Source organism: Monodelphis domestica, chromosome 7 (genome assembly GCF_027887165.1).
Source record: "Monodelphis domestica isolate mMonDom1 chromosome 7, mMonDom1.pri, whole genome shotgun sequence".
NCBI classification, from domain to species: Eukaryota; Metazoa; Chordata; class Mammalia; order Didelphimorphia; family Didelphidae; genus Monodelphis; species Monodelphis domestica.
Window position 1 is genome coordinate 119,646,041 of NC_077233.1, and position 17,665 is coordinate 119,663,705.

Below are 17,665 nucleotides of genomic sequence, written 5' to 3' on the forward strand. Positions count from 1 at the left end.
ATGAATGGTAGGGTAAAATCGTCATCAGTTTTCCCTGCTTTACATCAACTTACAACACTGGGAAGACTTCTTGTTATCTGTATAGGATATTAATGTACCACATGGAAAGAGAAATTTATGAAATAAAAGCCAAATTTTCTTTCAAACACATGCTGAGCATATTTAAATCAAAGCAAGAAAGATACTGATCTGTGCCATACACTGAGCCTATTTTAATGCTGACTATTTAAAACATATATTAATTATCTTATATGAAATGAACTAGAAACTATGATGGAAGACATTTTCTAGGATTTTAAATTATAAGGGAGGAATAAATTACCACAAACAATTAGAATAATAGTTCTTTTTAAAAAACTCTATTAATATAGAGTAGAGAAACTTGGCCTAAAGCAAAATTTTTGATACAATTAAGAGAAAATTAATTCCACACCATTGTTCTCTCAGGTTAGTAAGCTGTATCTAATTTTTTCATCCTGACTCTAAGGAGAATCTTTATTTCCATAAGAATTTTCATTTATTTGAAAGGAAGTAAAGGTGAACTATACCAATCAGTATCTGAACCACAAGGATCTATGTAGTTCTGGGCAATAAATACAAGATATGTGGTATTTTTCTATCTCTTATTAAAAAGGACCAGGTACATATCCCAATTACATATAATAAAAAAGATTATGTGCCTTTAACATAAAATGGATGAAGAAGAAAATAATTATAGTGGATTCTAGAAGTTGCATATTATTATAAAGTGTTCTAATATCAATTATATCATCCTCCAAATGGTGTTTGATTCATGATAGGTGACATTTAGAATTCTAGGTAGGAAATATGGGAAGAAGGATTTATTAAATACCTGCTAGGAGTCATGTATTATGATAAGTACTTACAAGTATTACCTTATTTGGTTCTCATAAAAAAACTGGAGATACTTGCTATTGTGATCTTAATTTTACATTTGAGTAAACAGAAGCAGAGGGAAGGTAGATTACTTGTCCAGGGTGTATATATATATATATATATATATATATATATATATATATATATATCTGCAACTAGTGAGCATCTGAGACTGATTTTGAACTGAATTCTTTCTGATTCCAAGATCACCAAACATTCTACTGTTCCATCAATCTGCCACAGGGGACTTCACTATTATATTTTGGGAATGTGTAGGAATAATTTCTTTCACATAGGAACTAAACTAGTTCACTGAGGAGGTACTTTACAACTTTGTGGTTGTAAGATGCTAAGACTTAGGACCACCTTAGAACTGACAAGCAAAACAATGGTTTTTGACACCATGCTCAGTTTACATTTTATTCTCTTATTACTCCTCCAATTCAGCTGGGACTCTTGTCCCCAAAGGGTTCTTCCAGTGTATTATTACACTGAAAAAATAGTATGCAAATTCCCATTCTGAAATGACATAGGAAGGCAGAGTCAAGATGGTGGGTTAGAAACAGCAAAAGTCAATTCCTCTGTGAAAACCCTTCTACACCAATAAAAAAAAAAGTGTGTCAAGGGGAACATAAAACCAAACCAACAAAAAGACAGAGCTGCAGGACCACCCCCCTCAATTCAGCTTAAAAGGTACTCAGAGAAGGTTAAAGTTTTGGTTTAAGAAAAAGAAAGAAGGTCCCAGTGCCCCTCCCCCACCTACTGTGCCAAGACTAGGAAGGGGAGTAACATTAGGGAAGGGAAAGGGGGAGACTGACTAAAAGAATAAAGTTAGAGGGGAGGGTAAGAGGGATAAAAGAAAAGGCAAAATTAAAGGAGGAAGTCAAAATGGAGGGGAATACACAGATAGTAATCATACATGTGAATGGGATGAACTCATATGAACCCATAAAAGTAAAGCAGAAAGCAGAACAGATTGAAAACCAGAATCATACCACATGTCTATAAGATACACACTTGAGACAGGTATACATAGACATGGTAAAGGTAAGAGCGTGGAGTAGAATTTACTGGGCTGCAACTGAGACAAAGAAGGCAGGAGTAGCAATTATGGTCTCACATAAAGCTAAGGCAAAAATAGATCTGATTAAAAGAGATAAGGAAGGTAATTACCTCTTGAAGAAAGGCAGTAAAAATAATGAAGAAATATCAGTACTCAACATATATGCACTAAATTTACAGCATTTAGATTTTAAAAGGAGAAACTAAAGAACCTTAAGGAAGAAATAAATAGTAAAACCATACAGCCTTCCCCTATGAAAACTAGATAAATGAACCAATAAAGAAATAAGAAAAATAAGTGAAGTGAATGAAATGTTAGAAAATTTAGAGATAATATATATAGAGAAAAATGAATAGGGATAAAAAAGAATATGCCTTCATTTCAGCAGCACATGGCACAAATACAAAGACTGACCATATACTAGGGCATAAAAACATTGCAATAAATTATAGGAAAGCAGAAATGATAAATGAAATTTTTCAGACCATAAGGCAATAAAAATCATAATCAATAAAGGCTTATGGAAAGGCAAATTTAAAATTAATCAGAAACTAAATTATCTATTTTTTCAAAACTAGTGGTCAAAGAACAATAAAAGAAACAATTACTGATTTCATTGAAGAGAATGCCAATGAGGAAACAGCATATCAGAATTTATGGGATGAAGCCAAAGCAGTACTCAGGAAAAAATTTATATTCCTGAGGGCATATATCAACAAATCAGAGAAAAAAGAGGTCAAAAAAAAAGAGGGCATGCAACTTAAAAAAAAAACAAAAAAACTAGAAGGAGAACAAATGAAAAATCCTCAGATTAAAAACTAAATTGTAAATCCTAAAAATCAAAAGAAAAATGAATAAAATTGAAAGTAAAAGAACTATTGAACAAGTAATTAAGAGTAGGAACTGGTACATTAAAAAAACAAATAATAGCAGTTCTGGTCAAGTTCTGGTGGCTTAGAGAGAGCTAAAGTTCAGATCTCCAGAAACCCCTTCCTTACCAATCTCAAACTGTATGCTCCTATTCAAATTCAAAACAAATAACAGGATAGATCCCGGGAACCATCCTCCTGGACCTGGATCAAAAGGTAAGCCCCCCCAAAAGCCAGAACCCGTGATCACTCAGATCTAAGGGATAGGCAGAAGGAAGGTCCCAGGACCCATTTCCCCCAACCTAGAGCTCTGAGTCTGAGGCAGCAGCGGGAACCTAAGAGCCAGCAAAAGGACCCCAGGGCTGGCTATTCTGAAGGTCTCACCCTGCAAACAACCTGAGCCAGTTGCAGGGGCACCCAGACAGCCCAGAAACAGAGAGAGACAGAGGGGAGCCTGTAGCCCCCTAGCTGGATCCTTCCGTCCAAGTCCCAGGGAAGGTCCCTGCTTTAAGGCACAATCAATACAACCCAGGGGAAGTTAATCCTATCAGGAGCCCTCGGAGCTCTGGGAAGCCATGGCCCCTACCCCCTCAGAGTGCAGGCCTCAGTGCAAAGCCAGGCTCAGAGCGTGGGAGTAAGGCAATGAAGAAGCACTGGTAGGGAACTGAGAGCAGTAACACCCACGAACTGACAATTTGCCTGGGCTAAAGCCTCTGAACACCAGACAGAGATAAGAAAAGCTAGACCTCCCCACTCAGATAGAGATGGAAAACAGCACAGAAACACAAAAGCCTCAAAACTCCAAGAAAAACAACAAGAAGGGGGCGACTTTGGACACATTTTATGGAGCAAAAATACAAAATGCAGAGGAGATAGAAGAGGAAACACAAGTAAATGCTCCAAAACCTTCCAAAGGAAATGGAAACTCTCCACAAACCCATGAAGAATTTGATTCGGAAAGGATCAAAAAGATGGAAGCCTTCTGGGAGGAAAAGTGGGAAATAATGCAAAAGAAATTCACGCATCTACAAAACCAGTTTGACCAAACTGAAAAGGAAAACCAGGTTTTAAAGGTCAGAATCAGCCAACTGGAAGACAACAAGTACATAAAAGAGCATGAATTAATAAAGCAAAGCCAAAAGACCAAGAAATTAGAAAAGAATATAAAATATCTCACCGACAAGGTCATAGACTTGGAAAATAGAGGGAGAAGAGACAATTTAAGAATAATTGGACTACCAGAAAAGCCAGAAATAAACAGCAAACTCGACATTGTAATACAAGAGAAAATCAAAGAAAATTGCCCAGAGATTCTAGAACAAGGGGGCAATACAGCCACTGAAAGAGCTCACAGAGCACCCTCTACACTAAATCCCCAAAAGACAACTTCCAGGAATGTAATTGCCAAATTCCAAAGCTTTCAAGCAAAAGAAAAAATCCTACAAGAAGCCAGAAAAAGACAATTTAGATATAAAGGAATGCCAATCAGGGTCACACAAGACCTTGCAAGTTCCACTCTGAATGACCATAAGGCATGGAACATGATTTTCAGAAAGGCAAGAGAGCTGGGCCTTCAACCAAAAATCAGCTCCCCATCAAAACTGACTATATACTTCCAAGGGAAAGTATGGGCATTCAACAAAATAGAAGACTTCCAACTTTTTGCAAAGAAAAGACCAGAGCTCTTTGGAAAGTTCGATATCAAAAAACAAAGAATATGGAATACCCGAAAAGGTAAATATGAAGGAAAGGGAAAAGGAGAAAAATGTTATCTTTTTCTTTTATTCAAATTCTCTTCTATAAGGACTATATTTATATCAATCTATGTATATTAATATGTGGGGAAAATGTAATGTGTAAATAGGGGGAAAATAAAGACCAAATAGAATAATCTTTCTCACACAAAGACTCACATGGGAAGGGGAGGGGAAGAAAACTCCAGGAAGTGGTGCAGAGCAAAAGGAGCAGAACCAGGAGAACATTGTACACAGAGACTAATACACTGTGGCATAATCGAATGTAATGGACTTCTCCATTAGTGGAAGTGTACCGAGGAAAAACATCTGCCTGAGTACAGCGGTTCAGGGGACATGACAGAGGAGAGACTCTAAACGAACACTCTAATGCAAATACTAACAACATGGCAATGGGTTCGAATCAGAACACTTGTGATACCCAGTGGAATCACGCGTTGGCTATGGGGGATGTGGTGGAGGAAAAGAAAATGATCTTTGTCTTTAATGAATAATGCTTAGAAATGATCAAATAAAATATTATTAAAAAACAAATAATATAGATAAAGTATTGGTTAGTCTAATAAAAAAAAGAAAGAATAAAATCAAATTAACAATATTAAAGATGAAAAGGGTATATAAATGGAGATTTTGAGCCTTTGGACTTCATACCGCAGAAGTCCCTGAGTATTTCCCAAAATTCCATTGTCATGTGTCCCTGAATTTTGTGTGATGGTATTTAAGTGGCTATAACTTATCCCTCTTTTCTCTCTTGGACCTGAAAGTGGGCTGAAGTCAGGCAGTTCTTTCGTTCCAGTTATTATTAATAAAACTTTAAAATCTATTATGTAGTTATTGATTATTAATTTTAAAAACCTACATTTTGGCTTACCACGAAGCAATTACAAATTCTCAAAAAATTTTGAGCAGATATTCTTATGGTAAAGATAGTAAGTTTGCCTGGTCGCTGCCCACCATGAGGGTCCAGTGGCAGGATGTGCTTGTGCTCCTGCCCCACCCTTCCACCTGCTACTGCCTGCTGTTTCTCCTGTCCATCTGCTTGGCCAGCATTCCTCACCACTTCCCACAAAGGTTGGAGAATCCTCTTGCCAAGACCAGACCAGCCACAAGAACCTTTCAATCCCAGCCATTTTTTTCCCATAGAGGTGACGTATGAAAATATTTCTGCCCCAATCCATTTTCACACTCCACATGTGTGTTTCTAGCATGCCATAGCCAATTTTCAGTATGGAAAAAAGAACCTCACGCCTTATAATTTTCAAGCAGATATTTTTTTAAAGCTGATCATGGACTCCTAGTGTAGAAGGCTGTTACTAAAGGTTTTTCATTGGAAGAGCAGATAGTTCCAAATAAGTAGATTTAAAGTTAGTTTTGGAGAACAAGCCTGATTTTTTTCCTTCTTTCTCTTGACCCAAAACACCAAGGAGAAGTATTTTTTCTCTCATATGCAAATATGCTATTGTTTTCCCTCAAAGTTTTGCTTCTTTCTGTTTATAAACAAACACTGTTCAGCATCTTTCAGGAAAAATGCTATTGCAAAGCATGCTTGAAACTCTGAAACACCAGTTTGAGTTGGTAGTGCTAAAAAGTGCAGTTTTTATCTGCTTAATTCTTATCCTGGGACTTTTTATTTTCATTGGAGATTTCCCACTTTATTTCCTTCTCCTCAAGAGTATGCCATAACTACAAACCTGAACTACAAACTGAAACTACAAACCAACCTGAAACATTTTGACAAAGTTCTAAAAGTCTCAACTGCTCTCAACATGCAGAGTGGAGATTCTGCCCTGTGCTTCTATGAAAAAATTCTGAGCACTGACAGAAGAGATGCAAATGGATGATAAATACCAGGGGAGGGGAAGGAAACTTTAAACGAGATCTGGAAGTTTCTTGTTAACTATTTTGAGTTTATTCTCTTCCTTTAATAGTGAACAAGTCTATTGGGATTGGTGAAAAGGATTTTTTTTTGACTGCACTGCCTACCTGCACCATTGCTTATTATATTATATTTACTGATTGCTTTAAGATTTAAATTATTTTAAGCTTATCTGTTTTATTTTAATCATTATCTTTCTGTTATACTGGATCATTTAAAGTTACTATGTTTTGCCTGGATTGATCTTTAATTTGTATCTTTACCTCTACTGAAAAATAAAATATCACTGTTAGTTAGGTAAGCCCATGAACATCTTGCCTAAAACCCTTGTCACTAGATCCATTGAAGATCACATGTTGCCTTTGTGTATCGTCACAAAGATGATGATGGATGGACTTCAACACAACTGGTTAAATTGTGTGCAAACTTTGAAGAATTTAATGAGCTAAGAATTTAAAAGGTAATTCCAAGGGGTCTCCAGAAATAATTTTAGTAACTAGTAGTTTATGAATGGATTATTTTTAATATATATACTTATATAGATATATTATAAAGAATGTTTTATTAAATAGGTAGGAAAACAAAGAAGTATTCCTACCAAAGTGTTTCTATGAATCAGGAAGCTCGAAAAAAAAGAGCTCCTGCAAAATTCTTCATTTTCATTTACTTCCAGCAGAACAATCTAGATATCGTGATGATGTTCTAGAACCAAATAAGTTTTACTTTGTTTAAAAATATGTTTGTCAAGGTTGAAAAATTTGTGACATTTGTAAAAATTGTGACAAATATCCATCAGTCCATAGGATTTTTTATGCCATACAGAAACTTATGTGAAATATGATAGTGGGTTTGTTTGCTGTTGTAATTAACTGGGCTATTGTGAATTTTGGGGACTTTGGTACTTCTTTGAATGTGCATTATCTACTGTGTTACTGTTTTATTATGAAAAACATTTGTACTCACACTTGGCTTATAAACATTTTTATTATTATTTTTGTTGCATGTGCAATATAGTATCTGATTTTTATTTTTTCTCTCCTTTTTGTATTTGAAGCATATGTCAACAGTACTGAGAATATTTTTCTTTAATTTTTAATTTTTATTTACATATAAAAAATTTTATTTATTTATTTAAAAATAAAAAAATTATTTTATTTTTATTTATTATATCATTTTAATTTTATTTTGAATTTGAATTTATTTTATTTTTTATTTTATTATGAATTTTGAATTAAAAATAAATTATTTATTTTTGTTTTAAATACATTTGTTCTAATATTAATGCATGCACAAAAAGCTTTAGACTATAAAATGATGCCATTGATTGTTTAAAAACAAATTTATGGGACTTTAGTGCCAATCCAGTACAAGGTCAAAGAGAACAACCAATTCTGATGGGATTAATGAAAATTTTGAGCCAAGTCAAGATGACTTGAACTTGTTTGAGGTTTGAGGTTGTGGCTGTTTAACACGTGTGAAAGGCAGGTCTTCTTTGTCCCATATTCTACCAAGTATCTCAAATTTGGCTCCTACCTGGCTCCTATAATCTAGTTCCTTTTCTATCTTTCATAGTGTGTCAAACTTTCTATAGTCCTGAGTACTGATTGGATAGTGCATAATTTCTTAAATCATTTTAATTGGGCCCTGATTCAAGGACCTGATATAAATTTGTTTTTCCTTTACTTAGATTTTTTGACACAAAACTTTTACATTTTGTATTTCATCCACAAGTTTTTTTCTCTTTTATTTTTATTTTTTCATATTTTTGATTTTCTTTTGCAAATTGATTCATATACCTTATAACTCAGCCATGCATCCCTGAGTGATCCCTTTGTTTGTTATCATTCATCTCAGGGGGGCCAAGTTATTATTGTGTACTTTGATTTAAATTTGAGCAATTTTAGGATAAGAAACCTGCTACCTCCCAGAATCTAGAATGTACCATGAAGTTAGATGCCTGCAGAGACCACATGTTGGACCAGAAGATCCATAGTGAACTTTAGGGTGTGAATTGAATTATGGGGGGTTGAAATACCTTTTTTTTAATGTATACTCTTATGCTAAAGGGGACTGCCCCCAAATTGTTTTTTGTCAACCTAGTAATCATTGGTTTTGTTCTCTTTTCCTTTTATTCACAAATTATTGCAATTTTTAAATTGATTATGTTTCCATGATCCTTTTGGGGAAACAGGTTTCCCAATAGCATCAGAGGGCAATATGAATAAATGGAGATTTTGAGCCTTTGGACTTCATCCCCCAGAAGTCCCTTAGTATTTCCCAAAATTATATTTTCCTGCATCCCCACATTTTGCATGATGGAATTTAAGAGGCTGTAACTCCTCCATTTTCCTCTCTTGAACCTGCAAGAAGTCAGGTAGTTCTTTTGTTTTAGATAATATTAATAAAACTTTATAAAATATAATACTTAGTTATTGATTATTAGTTTTAAAACTCACACGGGCTACCTCACCTCTAATGAAAAGTAAAATAAGGTAATTATTAAAAGTTATCTTGCCCAATTATATGGCAATAAATATGTCAATCTAGGTGAAATGGATAAATATTTACAAGTACATAAATGGCCTACATTAACAAAAGAGGAAATAGAATATTTAAACAATCCCATCTCAGAAAAATAAATTGAATAAGCCATCAAGGAACTCCCTAAGAAAAATTCCCCAGGGCCAGATAGAATCACAAGTGAGTTCTATCAAACATTTAAAGAACAACTAACCCCAATACAATACAAAATATTTGACAGTTAGGCAGGACAGAGCCCAGGAGAGGTCTCAGATCCAGATGGACCACAGACCTAATCTTACAGACAGATGGTTCAGGATCACACCAGGAAGCTCTGTATATATCAACTAGCCAGCAAGGAAGCAGGTAGGATGGAAAAGATAAGGTAGAAACAGCCACCAAGGAAAAGCGACCAATCCTTCCTGGTCAAAAAGAAAGACCCAGCTCAAAAGCCCAGTAAACTGTCTCACACTTTTCCCCCACATACTAGAATTTTTTCTCTGCATATGCATCTTGCTGCAGACCCATCTCATCTGCTTTCTTACTTACTTTTAGGTAAAGAAATCAAAACTATCAATAAGAACATGAAAAGTGTTCTAGATCTCTGATAATTAGAGAAATAAAAATTAAAACAACTCGAGGTACCTACCAACTCACACCTAGGATGCTAGCTAATATGATCATAAAGGAAAATAAATTTTGGATTGGTTGTGGCAAAATTTGACACTAATGAATTGCTGGTGGAGCTGTGAAATGATCTAACCATTTTGGAAGGCAATTTGGAACTATGCCCAAAGGGCTTTAAAAGATATCCTGCCCTTCGTTCCAGCCATACCACTACTGGGTTTGAACCCCAAAGAGATAATAAGGAAAACGACTTGCATAAGAATATTCATAGCTGAGCTCTTTGAGGTAGCAAAGAAATGGAAAATCAGTGGGTCTCCATCTAATGGAGAATGGTTAAACAAATTTTGGTATCTGAGTGTTAATGAATACTATTTTGCTGAAATGAATGAATAACTGGAGGATTTCTATGTAAACTGGAAAGACCTCCAGGAATTGATGCTGAGTGAAAGGAGCAGAACCAGGCGAACTTTGTACATAAAAATTGATAAATTGTGGCATAATCAAATGTAATAGACTTCTCTACTAGCAGCAATGCACTGACTGAGGACAATGCAGAGGAACTTATGAGAAAGAACATTATTCACATCCAGAAAAAGAACTGTGGGAGTAGAAACACAGAAGAAAAAAATCACAAGATTGATCGCATGGTTCAATGTGATGATGATTGGAATGTTGACTTTAAATGATCACTGTTGCAAATACTAATAATATGGGAATAGGTTTTAAATAATAATACCTGTATAACACAGAATAATTGCTTATTATCTCTAGGAATAGGGAGGGAGAAATGAAGGGAAAGAACATGAATCATGTAACCATGGAAAAATATTCTGAATAAATAAATAAATATATATTTTTAAAATGACCTAAAATCCAAAGAGAATATGTGTGTGCATACAAGCATGTTTTTAGGTATGTACATACGTGTATATGATATAGAGGGTAAAATGATATATCTGGAATTTATGAAGACTTTAGTTCAAGTGCCTTCTCTTACCCTTACTATCTGTGTAACCCTGGCAGTCATTTAAGTCATATAAGTCTCTATTAGGTCGTAAAATCAGCACCTTCCTGATAGGGATGTTATTAGGCTTAAATGATAATATATAAAATAATAAAAAAAGCATGTCTATATAAATTTAAGGCAGTATATTGATTTCAGTTACTTCTATTTACACCATTACCCAAGGTAGATAAATAAACCAAAACCAAATAATGACCTTTGGTTGTATATACATTAGGTAATTATAACATAAAACAAGATTCAGACTCATTCATCCTTATGGAAAATTCACATATTTTTTCCCTCCCTCCCCCTACTTTCAACATGATCTAAGTACAAAGCTAACCAAAAATAGGTAAAAATTTATTTTCTAAAGAAACCCATCTAACTAATAAGATAGATATGGCTACAATCACACCTTTCCTTCCATATTTTTACATTTCTCTATATGATTTACTGTTCAACATCTTAATATATGCATATTAATTTCAATAAATAAATTGTTCTTTTGTCTTTGAAAATCAGATCCTTAACCTCTAGTTACAGTTTGCTCCATAGTACTAGATCTAGTAAGTTCCCTCTGTATGGTGTTTGAAACTGTATATACCTCTGAATGTCACAAAGGCCATAATTGATTGTATTCTCTTTATTATGAAGTTGTAGCAGAAGCATAAAGGGCTGGAATGATGTTAAGATTTTCTTAGCAATGCTAAATGTGTCAGCCGAGCCATCTTTCCTCTTCTTGTTCTGTGCCTTGCCTAAGGACAAACTCAACAAATGCAGGTATTGGTGCTTAACAATCTGATTTTTATTAACTGCCTTAACAACTTGAATTTTATTCAGAAAGTCTTCATCATTCAGAGACTTAGGAAATATTCTCCAGGTTCTTTACTTGGTAAGTATATGGGGATACTGAGTAGGGGTACATGGAAAAAGAGTGTTTATTAGCCAGTTAAATGAGAAATTGCATGCTTCCATCTATTCCCACTTTATCCATTTTCAGCTTTGCCATTCACATGCCCCTTTCTTCTTATCTTTCTTTTTTAGTTATTTTTTCAGTGTTTCTAGCAGTATTTCTCTAAAACCAAAAAATGGGAATTGAGGAAGTAATCCAAAATTCTTTCTAATTATATTCATTTTGTTTTTATGAATTGATTCTAGTTATATTCATTTAATTTTAAAAATTCCTTCATTTTATGAAAACATGCAAGAAGCAGACAATTCTGTCACTAAATAAAGTCAATATCTTCATATAAAGTTGATAAATCAGCTGGGGAGGGAGGCAGCATGACCAACCTGGTTGCTATGCAGTAAGGAAAGCTTGAGTAAGAATACTGCCTCAAACATTTGTACTAGCTGTACAAAAAAATAAGTTGTTCTACTTTTATAAGCCTCAGTTACTTCACCTGTAAAATGGGGAGGGAGGAAGCATCTATTTTAAGGAGTTTTTTTTTTTTTGTTCTGAGAGATATGCAAATTAAATGATAATTCAAATTAAATTGAAAACCTCAAAATCCTATATATGTGTGAGATGAGATCCATCTAATGATCCACATTAAGCAAAGAAGACAAATAAAACCCCCAAAATGCAATCCTTAAGTGTAAAAGTCATTGTATGAAAAGTGTTTATGTATCAGAGTCTTGAATGTGTTCAGGATTAGCAAAGTTTGGCACTGAGCCATAATGAATGCAGACTCATTGTGAATAAAAGCAATAGAGTGGATCCTAATAGAATACATTAGCACTGCTGATGACCTGGTGGTGATAATGAGACTCCTGAATTCCAATGTAGAGGCATATTCAATTAAGAGAGAGCCTGTTAGTGAGATGGATTTAAGACCTTCTCCTTTACTGCTCTTTCTGAGCATCACATCTCAAAGCTGTGATACTATATATCTGTCATCATATAAAAGCCCAGGGAGGATGGGCTTCAAAAATCAGCTGCATGCACAGAAATGCAATCTCCACCTTGTAAGTTCAGCACAAGTTTTATGAGGTTTTCAATGATGTGACAACTCAAATCAACTAGAGTGGATGGTATCTGACATTTTCACACATTTTACCTCTCTTGACCTAGAGCTTGGAGGCAGTATCAATTGTAAATTTATTCTTTAATTGGAGGAACATTAAAGAATATTTAAAACATAACATCTTTAAGAAGAAAATATCTCATCAGTCATATTTATTCTGTACATTTGTTGAACTGGATGTTCTGTTAATGTTTTCTAGTTTTCAGATATGAATATGTACATATATATAATATGTATGTATATAGGTATATATATATATGTGTGTGTGCATATATGTCTATATTTCCCCTAATCAATTCACATCTATGACATAGAAGGTCTTTAACTTGATACTAGGGATAAAACATGTGAGAAACAGCAGTTCCTGTACTCGAGGAGTTTGTAATCCATTGTAAGGGTTAAAGAATATATATATATATATATATATATATATATATATATATATATATATATATATATATACACACATACATATGGGTACACAGACAACAGAGAATATGTCAGGGACAAAGAAATGATTTATAAACATTTCTCTTTTTAAAAAATTATGGTAAAGGTCACTTTAACAGGGAGAGATCACAGATGACTTCATGATTGATGTTATATATGAACAGTTTCTGAAGGGAAGGATTTCAGTCAGTTTGTGTAGTTTTTGTTTTCTGTTTTGTTTTGTTTTTGTGGACTGGGATTCTTCCTTCTACAATGTTTTTACTCTTAAAATGTACCTTTCATAAAATTAGGCAAAAAGTAGACACTTAATGCTTACATCTTAACATAAGATCTCCTCTCTCTATCTCTCTCTCTCCCTCTCTCTCTCTCTCTCTCTCTTTCTCTCTCTCTCTCTCACCTCTCAATTTTATTAATAGGAGATTTCCAAAGGTAGAGACAAGATAGCTGAGAAAACCAGAGCAGCTCTGTGCCACCACGAGAATCCTTTCTTACCAAGATTAAAAAATCCCCCCCCCCCAAATAATACAGGAGTGAAAGAACTAAGAAGGAGACAGAGTTATTTTCAAGGAAAATTTTCAAGGAAAGAAAAACCTTAAAAGATAGGCAAAGAACATTTGGAGTACTGGGGTGAGAAATGAGCAGAGCCAGCAAGAAGTTGTAGCAAGAAGGGAAGAGCAAGACAAGAGCAAGCCACCCACTCCCACACCACATATTCTGTCTGAGTTATGGGAACCTATGCCCAAGCCAACATGCATATCCTAAGATGCTGTCTGGGCAAATAGTGGTGGAAGCTAAATCATACCCTTGAAATTTCAAACCTGTGTAGAAGTCCAGAGTCCCAGTCCAGGGAATCTTAGTCTGAGCTTGGTATAATGACTTAGTTCACACTTTAGGGAGAGTGATAGTATTAAGTACTGATCTTTTTGCTTAAAGCTCAGTGCAGGAGCTGGAAGACAGGGCAATCAAGGGTGTGCCTAATTGGATCAAGTATACATAGTGGGAACAAAAACTTGAACCTAAGCCTGGGGCTAGAATTTGATCAGCCCCTGACCTGATCAATATCACAGTGAGATCAAAAGCTTACACCTAAGCCTTAGGCATGTCTTTAAGCTATTGGTATAAATTGAATCATGAGGGTGATTGGGCTTTCATAACTCTCAGCCTTCAGACCATCACATCATCCTCCTAAGACTATCTATAATTAGATAAGAATAAGGAAAATTAGCAAACAACCAAAAATGACCTAACCAATTAAGAGAGGCAGAGGAAAATTGGGAAAAACAAATGAAAGTGATGCAAGGAGAAATGAAAGTAATGCAAGAAGAAACATACCCATTGAAAAAAAGAGAACTAAAAACTGACAGAGGCAAGTCAGGCCTTTAAAATAAGACTTGATCATCTAGAAACAAATGATTTCATTTATACACTACAATTAGGATCACACAGGACCTAGAGGCTTCTCCATTAAAGGACAGAAAGATATGGAATAAGATATTCAGGAAGACAAAAGATTTTGGTTTACAAAAAAGAGTCACCAATCCAGCAAAAATGAGTATATTTTTTCAAAGGGGAATATAGACATTCAAAAACTAGAAGATCTGCAAGTATTCCTGAGGAATAAGCTAGACCTAAACAAAATTTTTGAAGTCCAAACATGAGACACAAGAGAAGCCCAAAAAGGTAAATAAGAAAGAGAAAATCTAAGGGACTCATCAGGATCAAAATATTCATATGTTTACATGGAAAGAGAATACCTGTAATTCTCAAAAAATTACTTAGTAGTAAAGAAGATAAAAGGAATTTACCAAGAAAGAGGGTGGGAATGTAAACTGATTATGATGATATGTTGTATGTGATAATGTAAGATAATATAATAGGTATACAAATATTATTATATGAAATTATATGTATACATGATATGTATGTGTATGATTGACATGTAAAAGGGGGTGAAAGAAAGAGTTGCATTGAAAGAAAAGGGAATAGAGAGATAGAATGCAGAAAATTATATAACATAAAGAGGTGTCAAAAATCATTATAGAGAGGGGAGGATAAGGGTGGTGATGGGAAATGCTTAAATCTTACTCTCATTGTGACTGGCTCAGGGAGGGAAAAATAAGTATACTAAGTAGGGTATAGAATTATATTAACCTACAGGGAAGTAGAGGGAATAAGACAAGGGAAGGAGAAGGTAATTGAAGGGAGAGGGAAGTGGGAAGGGTGACAAAAAGCAAAATATTCATGAGGAGAAACAGAGAGAAAGGGAATAGAGCAGGATTTAAAGGGAATAATAGGATGGAGTACAAATACATTTAGCAATCATAAAGATGAATGTGAATGGGATGAACTCAAACATTAAATGAAAGCATATTGCAGAGTTTATTAACAACCAGAATCCTAATATATGTTGTTTATAAGAAACACATTTGAGGCAAGGTGATATACATATTCAAGGGAAAAGGCTGGAGCAGAATTTATTATGAAATCATCTAAAGTAAAAATAAAAAGCAGAAGTAGCAATCATGATACCAGACAAAGTCAGAGTAGAAATGAATAATTAAAATAGATAAGAAAGGAAATTACATTTTGCTAAAAGGTACTATAAATAATGAAATAATATTACTAAATATTTATACATCAAATAGTGTAGCATCTAGAATTCCAAAGAAAAAAATTGAAGGATATCAAGGAATAAATAGTAAGACCACACTAGTGGGAGAATCTCAATATTCCCCTTTCAGAACTAGATAAATTAAACAAAAAAAATAAATAAGAAGTAAGGGAAGTAAATGAAATAATAGAAAAATTATTGTGAATCAATATCTGGGGAAAATTGAACAGGGATAAAAAGGAGTATACCTTCTTCTCAGCAATACATGGTACATATACAAAGACTGACCATATACTAAGGAATAGAAATATTGAAATCAAGTGCAAAAACACAGGAATTATAAATGCCACTTTTTAATATAATAATGATGCAAAAATTATAATTAACAAGGATCTATGGAAAGGCAAATTTAATGTTAATTAGAAACCAAATAATATAATTCTTCAAAACAGGTGGACCAAAGAAGAAATCATAAAAACAATTATGGACTTCATTAAAGAGAATGCAAATGAGGAGATAACGTATCAAAACCTATGGGATACAGCGAAAGCAGTACTCAAGGGAAAATTTATATCTCTGAGTACCTATAGCAACAAAATCAAGAGGGAAGACATCAAGGAATTGAGCTTGCAACTGAAAAGAATTAGAAAAAGAACAAAATAAAAATCCCCAGATAAAAATAAAATAGAAATCCTAATTATTAAAGGAGAAATTATTCAAATTGAAAGTAGAAGAATTATTGAATTAATAATAATGACTAGGAGCTGGTACTTTGAAAAAACAAATAAAATAGATCAAGTACTGATTATTCTAATAAAAAAAGAAAGAAGAGAATAAAATTAACATTATCAAAGATGAAAAGGGTGATCTCACTTGTAATGAAGAGGAAATTAAGGGAATTATTAAGAGCTATTTGCCTAATTATATGGCAATAAATATGGCAATCTCAGTTAAATTGGTGAATATTTTTTTAGAAATTGCCTAGATTTGCAAAAGAGGTAATAGAATACTTATATAATCCCAACACAGAAAATGAAATTGTACAATCATCAAGGAACTCTGTAAGAAAAAAATCACCAGAGCCAAAAGGATTCACAAGTGAATTCTATCAAACATTTAAAGAACAACTAATTCTAATAATATGTAAATCATTTGATATAAGCAAAGAGTCTTACCAAATTATTTTATGATACAAATATGATATTTATTCCAAAGCCAGGCAGACCAAAAACAGAGAAATACAACTACAGACCAATCTCCTTAATAAAAATATATGCAAAAATCTTAAATAAAACATTTTAATATTAAAATAATACAGCAAAATAATAAATATTCAAGCAGGCAAATATCTATAAAAAGAGGGTGCCTTTCATGTGTGATTCATAATAGATGGTCTCTGAAGTTTCTTCTATCTTTCAAATTCTGTTATTCTTTGACTCAAAAGTAATAATTACTAATCCATCACTGTGGACATCAAAATTCAAGCTAGTTGCATGGAGGTAAGCAAAAGTACTTGAATATAACTTCCCTAGCATTTATCTTTGAAATCTATCCTTGTTTATTGGCCAGTCTCTCAAGTACTTTTGAATATGTTAGTAACATCCACTTCTGATGCATATGAGACAATGTTTCCTTTTAAAGTAATTAAACACTCAAATTTTTCTTATTGTTTTAAATTTAAATTTGAATTTTTTCCAGATTACAACTTGGTATAATTTTTATTATTTTTTAAATAATTTTTATTTGATCATTTCCAAGCATTATTCATTAGAAACAAAGATCATTTTCTTTTCCTCCCCTCCCCCCCCACCATAGCCGACGTGTGATTCCACTGGGTTTAACATGTGTTCTTGATTCGAGCCCATTTCCATGTTGTTGGTATTTGCACTAGAGTGTTCATTTAGAGTCTCTCCTCAGTCATTTCCCCTCAGCCCCTGTAGTCAAGCAGTTGCTTTTCATCAGTGT

At 33.9% G+C, this 17,665-nt stretch overlaps 1 long non-coding RNA gene across 1 annotated transcript; it reads left to right on the forward strand.

The window, feature by feature from the left end:
* Positions 1-10,054: 10,054 nt before the first annotated feature.
* Positions 10,055-14,931, forward strand: LOC130455505 (uncharacterized). The gene is made up of 2 exons (XR_008913518.1): positions 10,055-11,504; positions 13,506-14,931. It is a non-coding gene; the product is annotated as an uncharacterized LOC130455505 (long non-coding RNA).
* The last annotated feature ends 2,734 nt before the right edge of the window (positions 14,932-17,665 follow it).